The sequence below is a fragment of the Giraffa tippelskirchi genome, chromosome 12 (assembly GCF_054371585.1).
Source record: "Giraffa tippelskirchi isolate mGirTip1 chromosome 12, T2T-mGirTip1v1.2.pri, whole genome shotgun sequence".
Classification (NCBI taxonomy): domain Eukaryota; kingdom Metazoa; phylum Chordata; class Mammalia; order Artiodactyla; family Giraffidae; genus Giraffa; species Giraffa tippelskirchi.
The window spans coordinates 128,628,392-128,641,658 of record NC_137286.1 but is presented as its reverse complement, the minus strand read 5'-3'; the positions used below and the strand labels follow the sequence as shown (position 1 = coordinate 128,641,658).

Below are 13,267 nucleotides of genomic sequence, written 5' to 3'. Positions count from 1 at the left end.
TGTCAATTTCCAATGGCCAGCCACTACACTCCACATTCTCAAGACTCTTGTCTCCTTTGCAGAACTTCTTGAATCATCACTGCTAACTGCAACATTAGTTAGCAGTTCCTGGGCCAAGTGTGTTGTTGATGTTGTGGATTGTCTCCACTGCTTTACGATCCATTTTGAACTTGAATAAGAAAATCACTCAAATTTGCTTTTTGTCTAACATCATTTCCATAGTCTCTAATGAATATAAAATAAACAGCAAGTAATAAGTCATTAGCAAAACATATAAAGTGAGAAATGCACATTAAAATTATATATAACATAACCACAGTTATTTAGAATGTATTCCAATATCAAATGACAAATTTCAACAATGCAAAAACCAAAATTATGTTTATACCAACCTAATATTAACACATGGTTTTATTGCTAATCTCTGTGATTCAATCCTGAGTAGCATAACTTGTTTATAATAAAATTATAATGCAGTTAAAGGAAATGAATACATTTGATTTTGATAGCTAATCATTCTTTTCAATAATCATTCAATTGTTGAGTACTTACTTCATACCAGAAGAGTTGCAACAATGTAAGATATAACCTTGGTCTTCAGGGTCCTTGAAGTCTAATAGTGTTTACATTCTAGAAAAAAGAGGGAGCAGTGCTGTGTGCTATGCTAAGTCACTCAGTTTTATCTGACTCTTTGTGACCTCACGGACTGTAGCCCGTCAGACTCTTCTGCCATGGGGGTTCTCCAGGCCAGAATACTGGGGTGGGTTGCCATGCCCTCCTCCAGGGTATCTTCCCAAACCAGGGATAGAACCCAGGTCTCCTGAACTGCAGGAAGATTCTTTACAGTCTCAGCCACGAGGGAAGTCCATCTAGTCAAAGCTGTGGTTTTTTCCAGTAGTCATGTATGGATGTGAGAGTTTGACCATAAAGAAGCCTGAGTGCTGAAGAATTGATGCTTTTGAACTGTGGTGTTGGAGAAGACTCTTGAGAGTCCCTTGGACTGCAAGGGGATCAAACCAATCAATCTTAAAGGAAATCAACCCTGAATATTCATTGGAAGGACTGATGCTGAAGCTGAAGCTCGAATACTTTGGCCGCTTTATGCAAAGAGCTGACTCATTGGAAAACACCCTGATGCTGGGAAAGGTTGAAGGCAGGAGGAGAAGGGGATGACATCACCAACTCAGTGGACATGAATTTGAGCAAGCTCCAGGAGATGATGAAGGACAGGAAAGCCTGCAGTCCATGGGGTCACAAAGAGTTGGACAAGCATTAGCGACTGAACAACAACAAAGAGAGAGAGTGACAGAGACAGAGAGATAGAAAGGGAGAGAGAATGAATATGAATGAGAGTTCCTGAAACTGTTACATGTAGTTAAAGAACTGTGGCTCTGGTACATAATTCCATTAAATTAGATTCATTTATGTATTTATTTACTTATTTAGTGCCTTGATCCTTCATTCATTACTTTATAGATTTAAATGGTATTAACTAAGTTTCCCAACATATATTTACAATAGATAGATATTATTTTCCAGAAAAGTAAAATATAAATATGCCATGTACCTCTAAGGATAGGACAGTTTTTCTTGGCTTTAAGTAAAAGAAAATTTCTAGATTTCCTGGGATATGGAAGGAAAACATTTGCTCCAAACAGTGCGTTTCCAAAAACTAATGTATGTAGAGAATATGTTATTTATATTGTCAAAGAAAATCTGTACCAGATAAAGTTAAATAGACAAGGAAGACTTTTTATTTAAGACTATTGCAATAGGGGTTAAAATTACTGCAATAAGGGAGAGGGACTGAACCCAACTCCACAGGAAGGAGAGTTTTTAAGCAATGGATGAGCTACTGGAAAAGTACTTGGGGAGGTTGGTCAATGAGATTAGGTCATTTGTGTTTCCTGATAAGCACTTAAGGGGCTTCCCTGGTGGCTCAGACAGTAAAATAATCCATCTGCCAATGCAGGAGACCTGGGTTCAATCCCTGGGTAGGAAAGATCCCCTGCAGGAGAGAATGGCAACCCATCCAGTATTCTTGCCTGGAGAATTCCATGGACAGAGGAGCCTGGGGGGCTGAAGTCCATGGACTCGCAAACAGTCAGACACAACTGAGCAACTAACATACCCACAACAAGCACTTATGGATGTTAGGCTCCTCCTTGTCCACAAAGATGGGGGGATATAGATGCTGTCTTTCTTGATGATTACATTCAAAAAGATAGTTCTCAGATCCACGAGAAAGACATTCTTGGCATATAAAACTGGCTAGAGGCTAGGAGAAGATCTATCAAAGGGGAAGGGAAAGACTTTGTAATTGGAAGTTGTCTGAATTAAGTGCGCTAGGAAAAGGGATGGCAGGGAATGTAGTCAGAAAGAATCTGACTAAGGGCTAATCAAACTGAGAGGAAGAATATGGATGTCTTGGTCAATGTCTTCCTTCAAAATACATCTTTTCAGCTAAGTTTTAGACTAGAAAATAAAATGGAAATGAAAAATGAAAAAATCTTCAAAAATGAAGATTTCCACAGTTAATACATAGCCAAACAAGTGAGAAGAAAGTTCCAATATATGGCCATATTGCTAATTCAGTCTTGCTGTTTAATATTTAACAAGACTCACAAACAATGATAATGAGATGTCACAAAAGACCAAGATAGATAGGCATTTAACATAGGTCAGTGTCTAATGGTTATAATGAAAACTGCACATACTCCACTGTTTTTGGATCTTGAACTTAAACCCATTGCTATAATAATGCATAACATAATGATCCAAAGGCTGCCCCTACTTGGCAGATTATATTTCATTCAATATGAACAGATGTTCTCTCATTTAGAAAAATTGTATCTCTAAACAAAAGGTTCAGTTCCCTGCTTTATAGATGATACATATTCTGCCAACTATTTTTCTAAGTAAGCATATTAGATAAATAAGAAAAACAACTGAAATGATGGTTAAATTACTTCTCCGCACTGGAGGTTTCCTGCAGACCACATTTTCATTTCTACTTTTGTAAGTCAGAATATATTTTGAATTCTGTTCCATAGAGGAAACGTATTTTTAATGCCAGTGACATTGACATTTCAAATTTTAAATGATTACTGCTGAAATACTGAGGCTTGCAATTAAATTATAAAATGGGACCAGGGAACTGTGTAAAAGCTGTACTCATTAACTTCCTAAATAGCTCTAAAACACTTAAAAATACAATTCTCTTTAATTTTTGAACAATTGCTGGTAATTATTTAGTGGAGGTGAAAGATAGGAAGGACAAGATTCTCTCACAAGGGAGAAAATGAGATCTTGATGTAGATTATATGTTGTTTTTCAATTTAAACAAGAAAAACTGCCATCTCAATATGTGAACAATTATATAATCATAGTCATCATGTTACTATCGCTGTCACCATCATCATAATCACTATCAGTATCATATCACCATCATCATATATGAGCCTTGGAGGGGAAAACAAAAACTAAAAACATTTCCCTTTTTAGCTCCAAATCCTCCTCCAACTATTAAATTGTTTTTCTGCTTCTCTTGATCAGTTTAAGACCTTCCTGCCTCTGCTTCTTCTCTGTCCATCAGCCTTTGCTGAAAATCCCCACAGAAACTGCTCTTGTTAAAAGCGTGAAACACATATATGTGTACTGCTTAAACCAGTGTTTCTTATTTTCCCAGCAATTTGACATCATCATCTTTAAGATTATTACCTGTAATATTGTCACTTGTCCTAATCTCTGTTGTTGCTGTTGAGTCATTCAGTCATGTCCAAGTCTCTGTGACCCTATGGACTGCAGAACGCCTTTGTAAATGAAACCAAATCTAGTTGCCCAAGCCCCAAGACTGAGATTATGCTTGGCTCTAGGTTCTCCATTCCTGTATGCACAATCTCTAAGACAGATGACACAAATGTGTTGTTTTACCTCCAACTGCCTCTAATCTTGCATAAGTCACCCAATACCAGCTTCGTTACTGCACTTTTGCCCTAATTTGTCACACTTTATCTCTTGTACCCTTTCCATCCATTTCCTACAGAGTATTCAAAATTACTGTAAAAAAAAAAGGATCATACTACTGCAGTTAAAATTTTCCAATGATTTGCCAGTGTATTTTGATGTAAAATTAAACCTCATTTGACTGACCCCTTCTTTGAGTCCTCCTGCTTGCTGCTGTGTGTTGAAACTTTGCCGACTCTGCAACCCTGTGGGCTGTAGCCCGCCAGGCTCCTCTGTCCATGGGATTCTCAAGGCAAGAATACTGGAGTGGGTTGTCATGACCTGCTCCAGGGGATCTTCCTGACCCAGGGATCAAATTCTGCATTGGCATATGGGTTCTTTACCTCTAGAGCCACCTCCTACTTATCTACAAAACCTAAACTGTCATAATTTTTCTTCTTGCATATTTAATTCTTTTTTTTTACTTTTAGATTAAAAAAACTTTTTATTTTATATTGGAGTATAGATGATTAACAATGTGATTGTCTCAGGTGGACTGCAAACGGACTCACTCATAAATAGGCATGTGTGTGTGCTTGCTAAGTCCTTCAGTTCTGTCCGATTCTTTGCGACACTATGGACTGTAGTGCCTGCCAGGCTCTTCTGTCCATGGGATTCTCCAGGTAAGAATACTGGATCGGGCTGCCTTGTACTCATCCAGGGGATCTTTCTGGTCCAGTGATCAAACCCACATCTCTTATGCCTCCTGCGTTGGCAGAGTTTCCCCGGTGGTTCAAACGGTAAAGAATCTGCCTGCAATGCGGGAGACCTGGGTTTGATCCCTGCGTTGGGAAAATCCCCTGGAGAAGGAAACGGCAATCCACTCCAGAATTCTTACCCGGAGAATCCCATAGAGAGAGGAGCCTGATGGAATACAGTTCATGGGGTTGCAAAGAGTCTGACAGGACTGAGCAACTAACACTAATACTCATTACCACTAGTGCTGCCTGGGAAGCCCCAGCCATACATATACATGCAGACTTTCTCCCCCAAACTCGCCTTCTATCCAGACTGCTGCATATCATTGAGCAGAGTTCCCTGTGCTATACAGTAGGACCCTATAGGTTATCTATTTTAAATATAGCAGTTTGTACGTGTTGATTTAGTTCTAGCTGGTCTGGCCTCTTTCCATTTTCTTAAACATAGCCACTGCTTTCCTGTCTTAAGGCCATCACACATGAGGCTCTTCCTTCCTGGTAAATTCTTTTCCCAAATTTTTCCATGGCTGTTTTCTGTCCTTATGTGTGCATATGTCCAAACTCATTAAATTGTATACATTAAATATGTACAGTTTATTGCATATCATTTATATGTTAATAAAGCCCTTAAAAGACTTTGTCTTAAAGTTCAAAGTAAAGTGCAAGTCACTCAGTCATGTCTGACCTTTGGGACCTCATGTACTCCACAGTCCATGGAATTCTCTAGGCCAGAATACTGGAGTGGGTACCCATTCCCTTCTCCAGGGGATCTTCCCAACCCAGGGATTGAACCCAGGTCTCCCGCATTGTGGGCGAATTCCTTACCAGTCGAGCTATCAGGCACCAGTCTTAAAGTTATCTGTCCAGAAATACTCTGTCTCATCTCTCAGTGTTAATTTTACTTCAATTTTTCTCTGTTTACCTATTTATTTTGCACATATTCTGTCATCTTACTTAGTAATTGAAGGTCTGGTTGCTTACTTTGTTATTGTAATCATGGTGAAATCACCTATGAGTATTTCCTTTGGAACACATTTTTATTTAGATTTGTGAGTCAAAATATTTTTTAAATTCTATTCCATAAATGAGACTAAATTATGACAAGGCTCACTTCAGCATAGATTCCAAAGGCTAAGGATAATGTATGTACTATTTACTGCTTTCCAGTGTATAGCACAATATTTGGCACTTAAGGCCAAATATTAAATTATATATGTTATAATTTTTATATATAAGTGTATTTTGAATTAATTAATGGAGTTAAGATAAAGACTTACTGTTTCTTCATAGAGAAATTTTATAAATTCTCATCAATTTATTAACCATAATATAGGAAATAACCGTAGTATAGGAGATTTTTAAAATATTTTTCTTCTGTAGAGACAGGAAAATATTTTAAATCAAAGACTGCATTTCATTTTGTCACATATAATAAAAACCCAAATGTAAAAATCTATATCAACTCCTATTTATAAAACACTATTTTTTGATGGTGACATTCTCTTGACAAACATGTTTCTTGGTAGAATAGCTTGTTAGCCAAATCTACCAAGGAGAAAATTTAAATCAGAAAAATAAGATGAAAAGCTCCCATGCATTATATCTTAGGCTTCTGCCTTGATTTCATGTGTAATAAATTGTCCTACTGGTTTAGAAGGAACATGGTGTAACTTATTGATGGAGATTTCTGAATTTAACCAGTTAGAGGTTATCAAGAGAAAAATAATTTTATATCAACTGTACATTTCTTCCTTTCCTTTGAGACACAGAATAACAAGTAAATAAAAGGACTCTGAAAAGAGGTTTGCACTGTAAGATCGCAAGTGAATGAAGAGGAACGTCTTCCACACTACTTGTGCACAGCTGGAAACCTTAATGAATAAGAACACTGAGTTATCCTTCAAGCAAGGTTAATTTAGAGCTTTTCTGCCTTCAGAATTATCCATAAATTAATTTATACAACTTATAACATTTTTATTAGATCTTTCAGGAGAAAATTTAATGTAATGTGCATAAAAATCCTATGATCTTACACGTCCTGCTTAAGAAATGAGATGAAATACCAATCAGAAATGTTTCTGTGCTATGTCGTATGCTTATCAATTAGCAGTCTTATAAAAATACATGACTTTTAGAAATGAATAAAAAACTAAATTGTATGATTAGAAATTTATTTTCTGCTCTGATCACTTTTTCAGTGTGTCTTCTGTGCATATTTTACATAAAAGGTTATTCTCTGGATTCTCAAGTTTGCTCTGGTCCATTGTGAATTACTTGTCAAGAGACCTATTTTTTCCACTCCCTGTTTTTTAGTGCCTGATTGTATGAACTTTATCACTTATTTAACCATTTTTCCTAAATTAACCAGGTTTCCTAAGCAACAAAATGAGTTTTGGCCTAAAAATAATTACTGACAGACCTTCTATCATTAATAAATGAGGATTGACCTACTTCATTATTAAATAACATATGACTAGCCTTTTTCAACCTAATCATATTATACAGTGATATTTTCCCAAAAAGTGGTTCCTTTTATGGAACTGGTTTAAAGTATATTCCAAAGATTTTAATTTACATGTCCTTCATTATTTTTAAATTGGGTAGCTTTTGCTATATTCACAGGACATTTGTGCTTTCTCTTCTGTAAAACGTTTGGAAGGGTTTGCTTACATTTATACTTCCCTCTTTCTCTTTTTTCTTACAATTTTATAGGAGTTTTTCATATATTTCAGATTATAATCCTTTGGCAAATAATTGTGCTGAAATAATATTCCCCAATTTGTGCTTTCTTTTACCATCTCATACTTTTTAATCTGTATTTTTAGGAACAAACTTCTTAAATGTAATATAGTTCCATTTATCAATTCTTTCTTTTATGGTATATCAAGTTTTATCAAAAATTTTTTTCTTACAGAGAAACAAGTACATTTACAGGGTAATTTGTATTATTCACTCATTAATATTCTAAAGGATACTTCAAATTCTGTATGATATTACATATTATTTATCAAATCATATTCATTAATTCATATTAATTTATCTTTATTATTTCACTTCAAAGTCTAATTAATTTGAGTATGATGTGTGATAGAATTTTATTTCATTTTGTTTTCATAGGAAAAGTATTGCCAGAATCAATTAGTAAATAATCCATCCTTTCATGCCCTGGACCTACATACAGTCCACTCTGCCTCATATTCCGTTTCGCTGTGTGAACTTATTTCTGGCTCTCTAATCTATCCTGTCACAAGGACATCTTCCTCCTCACTTCTGGACTCTGACGTCCCATGCCAGGCCGTTCTCATCTCGCTGGGCCTCTGACAGGAGACACCGCACCATCTGCCTGTGTGTGGAGATCTCAACGTTCTGCCTGGGATCTGACAGTGCACACCTCGCTGCACGACCCCCTCAAGTTATTCTAGCTCCAGCATCTCTCGCCAGACTCGATGGGAGCCTACCTGGTTTCTGTCACTTTCACTGAGCCTTTCCTCAACTGCCTCCACCCTCACCCCATCAGGCCCTGGCGCGGAAGTCAGGTTGGCCCCACGTGTGACTGGCATCCTCACCTTGCCTAAGCTCTGCCTCCCGAGCTGGGACATTTCCCTCCCTCACTGTGCTCCTTATAGTCTCTTCAGAATCTAAATAACAGAGTTAAACTCTCCCTGAGCTCAGATGATAGAGTTCAAAGAACAAAGTAAAAACAGCAGGGTCTAAAATGGTCCTGCTGTCCCTCAGCAAATATTGTATTAAGAAATATCTTCCCAATTTATGAGCAGAGGAAAAAACAAATTATGTATATAAGTGGATTGTGCTGTGCCCATATATATGGGCATTCCAGGTGGCCCAGTGGTAAAGAATCTCTGCTGCTGGAAGAGACTCAAGAGACTCAGGTTTGATCTCTGGGTTGGGAGGATCCCCTGGAGAAGGAAATGGCAACCCACTCCAGTATTCTTGCCCGGAGACTCTCAAGGACAGAGAATCCTGGCAGGCTACAGTTCATAGAGTCACAAAGAGTGGGACATGACTGAACTGGCATAGCACACACACACACACACATATATATACGTATATATACATACACATATATATATGCAGATGAAATAATGCTATATGATTTTTAGTGAATAAATATTTTAACAAATAATTAAGTGAATAAATAGATGATTATATAAGATATTAAAGGTATTAGGAAAAAATCAAAATTGTAGCTACATAAAGCTGGGTAGAGCTTCATGGATTTCAATAAGGGTAATTTAACTTGTAATTTAATGACCTCACTTGGAATTTCTAACAAATAGATAAGTTTTGATATACATATTTACCTTTCAGCTTCTCTACTCTTCCGTTAGGGAACAGATAAAAGAAGTCAAAGTCTTAATAGAAAATATGAGCCTAAGAAGGGCAGGAAAATTATTCAGATAAGTACAGAAGAACATTTAAGTAGTATTTATAATGTAGGGGATAAAAGGGAAAAAAATGTTAAAGATGGGCTTCAGTAAGAAAAATAGAAGATACAAAAAGTAATGAAAAAATTCAGTGTATTCTAGAAAGTGGTCTAATTCTACTTTTTGCTCAAACTAATAAAATAATAGAGCTTTTTCATATTGCTACACTATTGAGCAGAAATAGCCTGATATCATGAAAATAAAATTGTATGATTCCAATAAGACACTCAAAATAGACATAAAACCATAAAAATATTCAAGAAAACTAATTATCATTATATTCTATTATAGACTATTAAGTCTCCAGAGTTCCATTAGAAATGCACTTATTTCACTTGCTAATTTTATTTTTGTGCCTCTAAAATCTCATTTTGAACTTCAGAATCACATTAAACAGATATCTCAGAATAGTTCACTTTTCCCCCAGTGGGTAGAATTTGGTAGAGTGAGAAGATCCAAAAAAGAAAAAAGAAAACTAATTTTACCACATTCCAATTTGACAATATTCTTGAGTAATTGTGAACAGTATAATACAGTTAGAATCATAACTCATATATGGTTATTTGTCAATCCTTTTTCTATTTTTTGCCACTATAATATACCATCAACATCTTGTGCATAGGTATCTAAATTTTTCTCCTAGTTTGTTTATGTGATATTTATCCCGATTTAGTCTACCCTGCATTCTTCTTTTTATTGTACCATCTCCTTGCTCAATTGAATGTTTCCTACTTCATAGCAAATGAAGTATACACTATTCCTTAGGATTTTTAAACCTTCCAAACCCTGTGCCCATTCTAACTCTGTATTTTTATTATTTCTTAACCAAAATTATCTTCAAAGAGTTGTTGGATTTTTATAGTTTTCTGTTTTGGAAAACAAGAAATCTTAACAGATATAAGCCCATACTTATATAAAGAATGGGCTATTTCTGTAATTCAATCAACACGAAGAGAGTATGGTCACAAAAATAAATAAGGATTACTTAAATATAATTAAAATTTACAGTTCAAAATAATTATAATCCATCTTGAAAATGAGTGTACCAACAAAAGGCAGGAAATTTGCTATTCTATGATATTACTGAGTGGTAGTATTTTATATTGGAGAAGGCATTGGCAACCCACTCCAGTACTCTTGCCTGGAAAATTCCATGGACGGCGGATCCTGGTAGGCTGCAGTCCATAGGGTCGCTAAGAGTCGGACACAACTGAGCAACTTCACTTTCACTTTTCACTTTCACGCATTGGAGAAGGAAATGGCAACCCACTCCAGTGTTCTTGCCTGGAGAATCCCCGGGACAGGGGAGCCTGGTGAGCTGCTGTCCATGGGGTCGCACAGAGTCGGACATGACTGAAGCGACCTAGCAGCAGCAGCAGCAGTATTTTATATTTACTACTATGGCAGTAGCAGATATACTATAATGGACTACTCAAATTGGAAGAATAAAGAAGAATAAAAGAAGAAGAATAAAATATTTTCACTAAAGAAGAATAAAATGTTTTCATTTAAAAGAAGACTGGTCAATTTTAGGTACCCAAATCAATTGTACTCAAATCAAGCTTTCATAATGAGAAGTAGAGAAGAATGTCTTTGTTTATAACCATATCACTGAGGAATATCTCTATCTATCTACCTGTTACCTCACTTACTTGGTCTATGATCTCAAGCAAGTTATATAACTGTCTGTGTATCATTTTCCTTATTTATAATGTTGAATAATAATTGGAACTTCCTCATAGGGTTAATATTAAGATTAATTTAAATCATACAATATTTCTAGAGCAATATAGCAACTGGCATAATATCATTATCAGTGTGTTCATCAGACTCTCCCAAAGTCTTAACATTATCAATTTGAATTTTTATGAAAATTTTGTAGAAGTATAACAAAAACACAAAAGTATAAAAAAAGTAAAAAGTAAAGTGTTAGCCACTCAGTCGTGTTTGACTCTTTGCCTCCCCATGGACTGTAGCTTGCCAGGCTCTTTTGTCCATGAAATTCTCCAGGCAAGAATGCTGGAATGGGTTGCCATTTCCTTCTCCAGGGGATCTTCCTGACCCAGGGAAGCTCCCCCTACTCCAGAAAGAAAACCCATGAAAATGCCCAACTTACTAGTAGACATGCCCATGAATGTTCTCAAAGTGGACAAACCTATGAAACCACACAGACTAAGAAACAGAAAATTTTCATTACACCCAATGATCATTAAATAAATTTGGGGGAAGATGTTGTGTTCATGGCTTTCTAACTAGAAGAGTGTGATGGTATTAACAATTGTTGTTTTTCTGATTAGTAGAAAGTAAGATACATTGAATTTTAGATTCATATATCAGTCACTAGTGATCTAGTTATAAAGGGAAGAGTACAAATGTTAGAGCTGAGTTTTCAGCAAAGTTAACGTAGTTTTCTCTTAGAGTGTGTGCTTCAGATCAGAAACAACAACAACAACAACAATGTTTTAGAAGATACTGCTATTCACACTATATACAAGAAAGAGAAAGTATCAGTGCTGCATTAAAACAAACAAACAAAAACATGGTGTGGTGGATGGGATGGGTGCTAAAGCCTTGCAAGCTACCATTGGTGCTAATGCTACTGCATTCAATGCAGAGGAATCCACCATGCTGAAAGGATTGCTTCTGCTCAAGCTCCTTTATCAAGCAGGATGTCCCAGTTCAGTGCTGCCACCTGATGTGCCTTAATTAAAATTATAATTTAGAGAACCAATTTATCTGAGATACCATTTTAATGTATTTTAGGTATATGATCTAAATACAACCAATGCAAAATTTATTTAGGATATAAATGAGAATACTGTGTTGATGGACAATTTTGTATGAAGTATATTAGGATTTATTTCTATGAGAAATAAAATAGATAATTTCTATTAAGATAATTTTTTTGCAGATGGAAGCTATAACAGTATTTAATATTTCCAAAAGTGAACTCCATAAACCAGTTCTAAAAATAATTGTCTCATAGTCTCCATCTGTTATATTGCTCTGTTAAATTGTAAGACCCATACTTTTGTATCATAAATAAGGTATGGTAAGTTCATATTGGGTTTTTTTTGTATTTTTTTTAAATTAGTTTATTTATCTATTTTTTAACTTTACACTGTTGTATTTGTTTTGCCATACATTGACATGAATCCACCATGGGTGTACATGTTTTCCCCCTTCAGTTCATATCATTCCAAACACTTAAGCCATCAATTTTCATATAATCATAATGATATAACTTCCTTAGATGAAATCAACAATGCATAATTTTGAATGATGAGTAAATTCATCCATTAGAATTATATCAATAATACATTTTTTTCTGTCACAGTATATTCTTTAAGGGAAATGTTATCTGTACAAAAATGAGTCTATTTAAGGGACTTCCCAGGTGGCTCAGTGGGTAAAGAATCTGCCTGCAATGCAGGAGACCTGGGTTTGGTCGCTAGGTTGGGAAGATCTCCTGGAGGAGGGAATGGCAACACACTCCAGTATTCTTACCTGGGAAATTCCATTTACAGAGGAGCCTGGCAGGCTACAGTGCATAGGGTCTTACAGAGTCAGACATGACTGAAGCGACTTAGCACACACGCATGCATATATACATGTGATGTTGCAGAGTAAATTATTTCTTCTAAGAGGTTATTTTTTAATCTTTTATCAGATTGAAGAAACCATTATACTTCACCAAAGTCTCTTTTCTTATAGAATTCAAGAAAAGTGTTGAACATTTGCCAAATATACAGTTGCTTTCATTATCAAGGCCTGCTTAAGCATCTGTTAAATGTCCACAACAGAAGCTTAAAATAATTTCACTGAAGTTTGTCCATATGAGTAATGAATTATGTGATTAAGATGTATGCAAGTGGAAATGGCTTATGATTAGAAATATTGCAAAAATGGAATAAAGCTTTTTTTATTATATGAATTTGTATTTATTGCCATTAGTTACAGTATGAATTTTTAAAATTTGTTTATATTGTGCTATCTCATAATGATCTCATTGTACTGTCTTTTGGAATACAGATGACTTAAATCAATTAGCCAGTCATATGTCACTAATGGACTGTTAACCAAATGTAGGAGTTAATCAGTTTAACTGAAACAAATATC

General features: G+C 35.7%; 1 long non-coding RNA gene across 1 annotated transcript in view; it reads left to right on the top strand.

The window, feature by feature from the left end:
- LOC145529454 (uncharacterized) overlaps positions 1-9,623 on the top strand; it is a 102,903-nt gene extending 93,280 nt beyond the window's left edge. The window contains exons 3-4 of the long non-coding RNA XR_014071247.1: positions 6,473-6,612; positions 7,821-9,623. This is a non-coding gene — a long non-coding RNA (uncharacterized LOC145529454). The remainder of the gene's footprint in view (positions 1-6,472; positions 6,613-7,820) is intronic.
- The last annotated feature ends 3,644 nt before the right edge of the window (positions 9,624-13,267 follow it).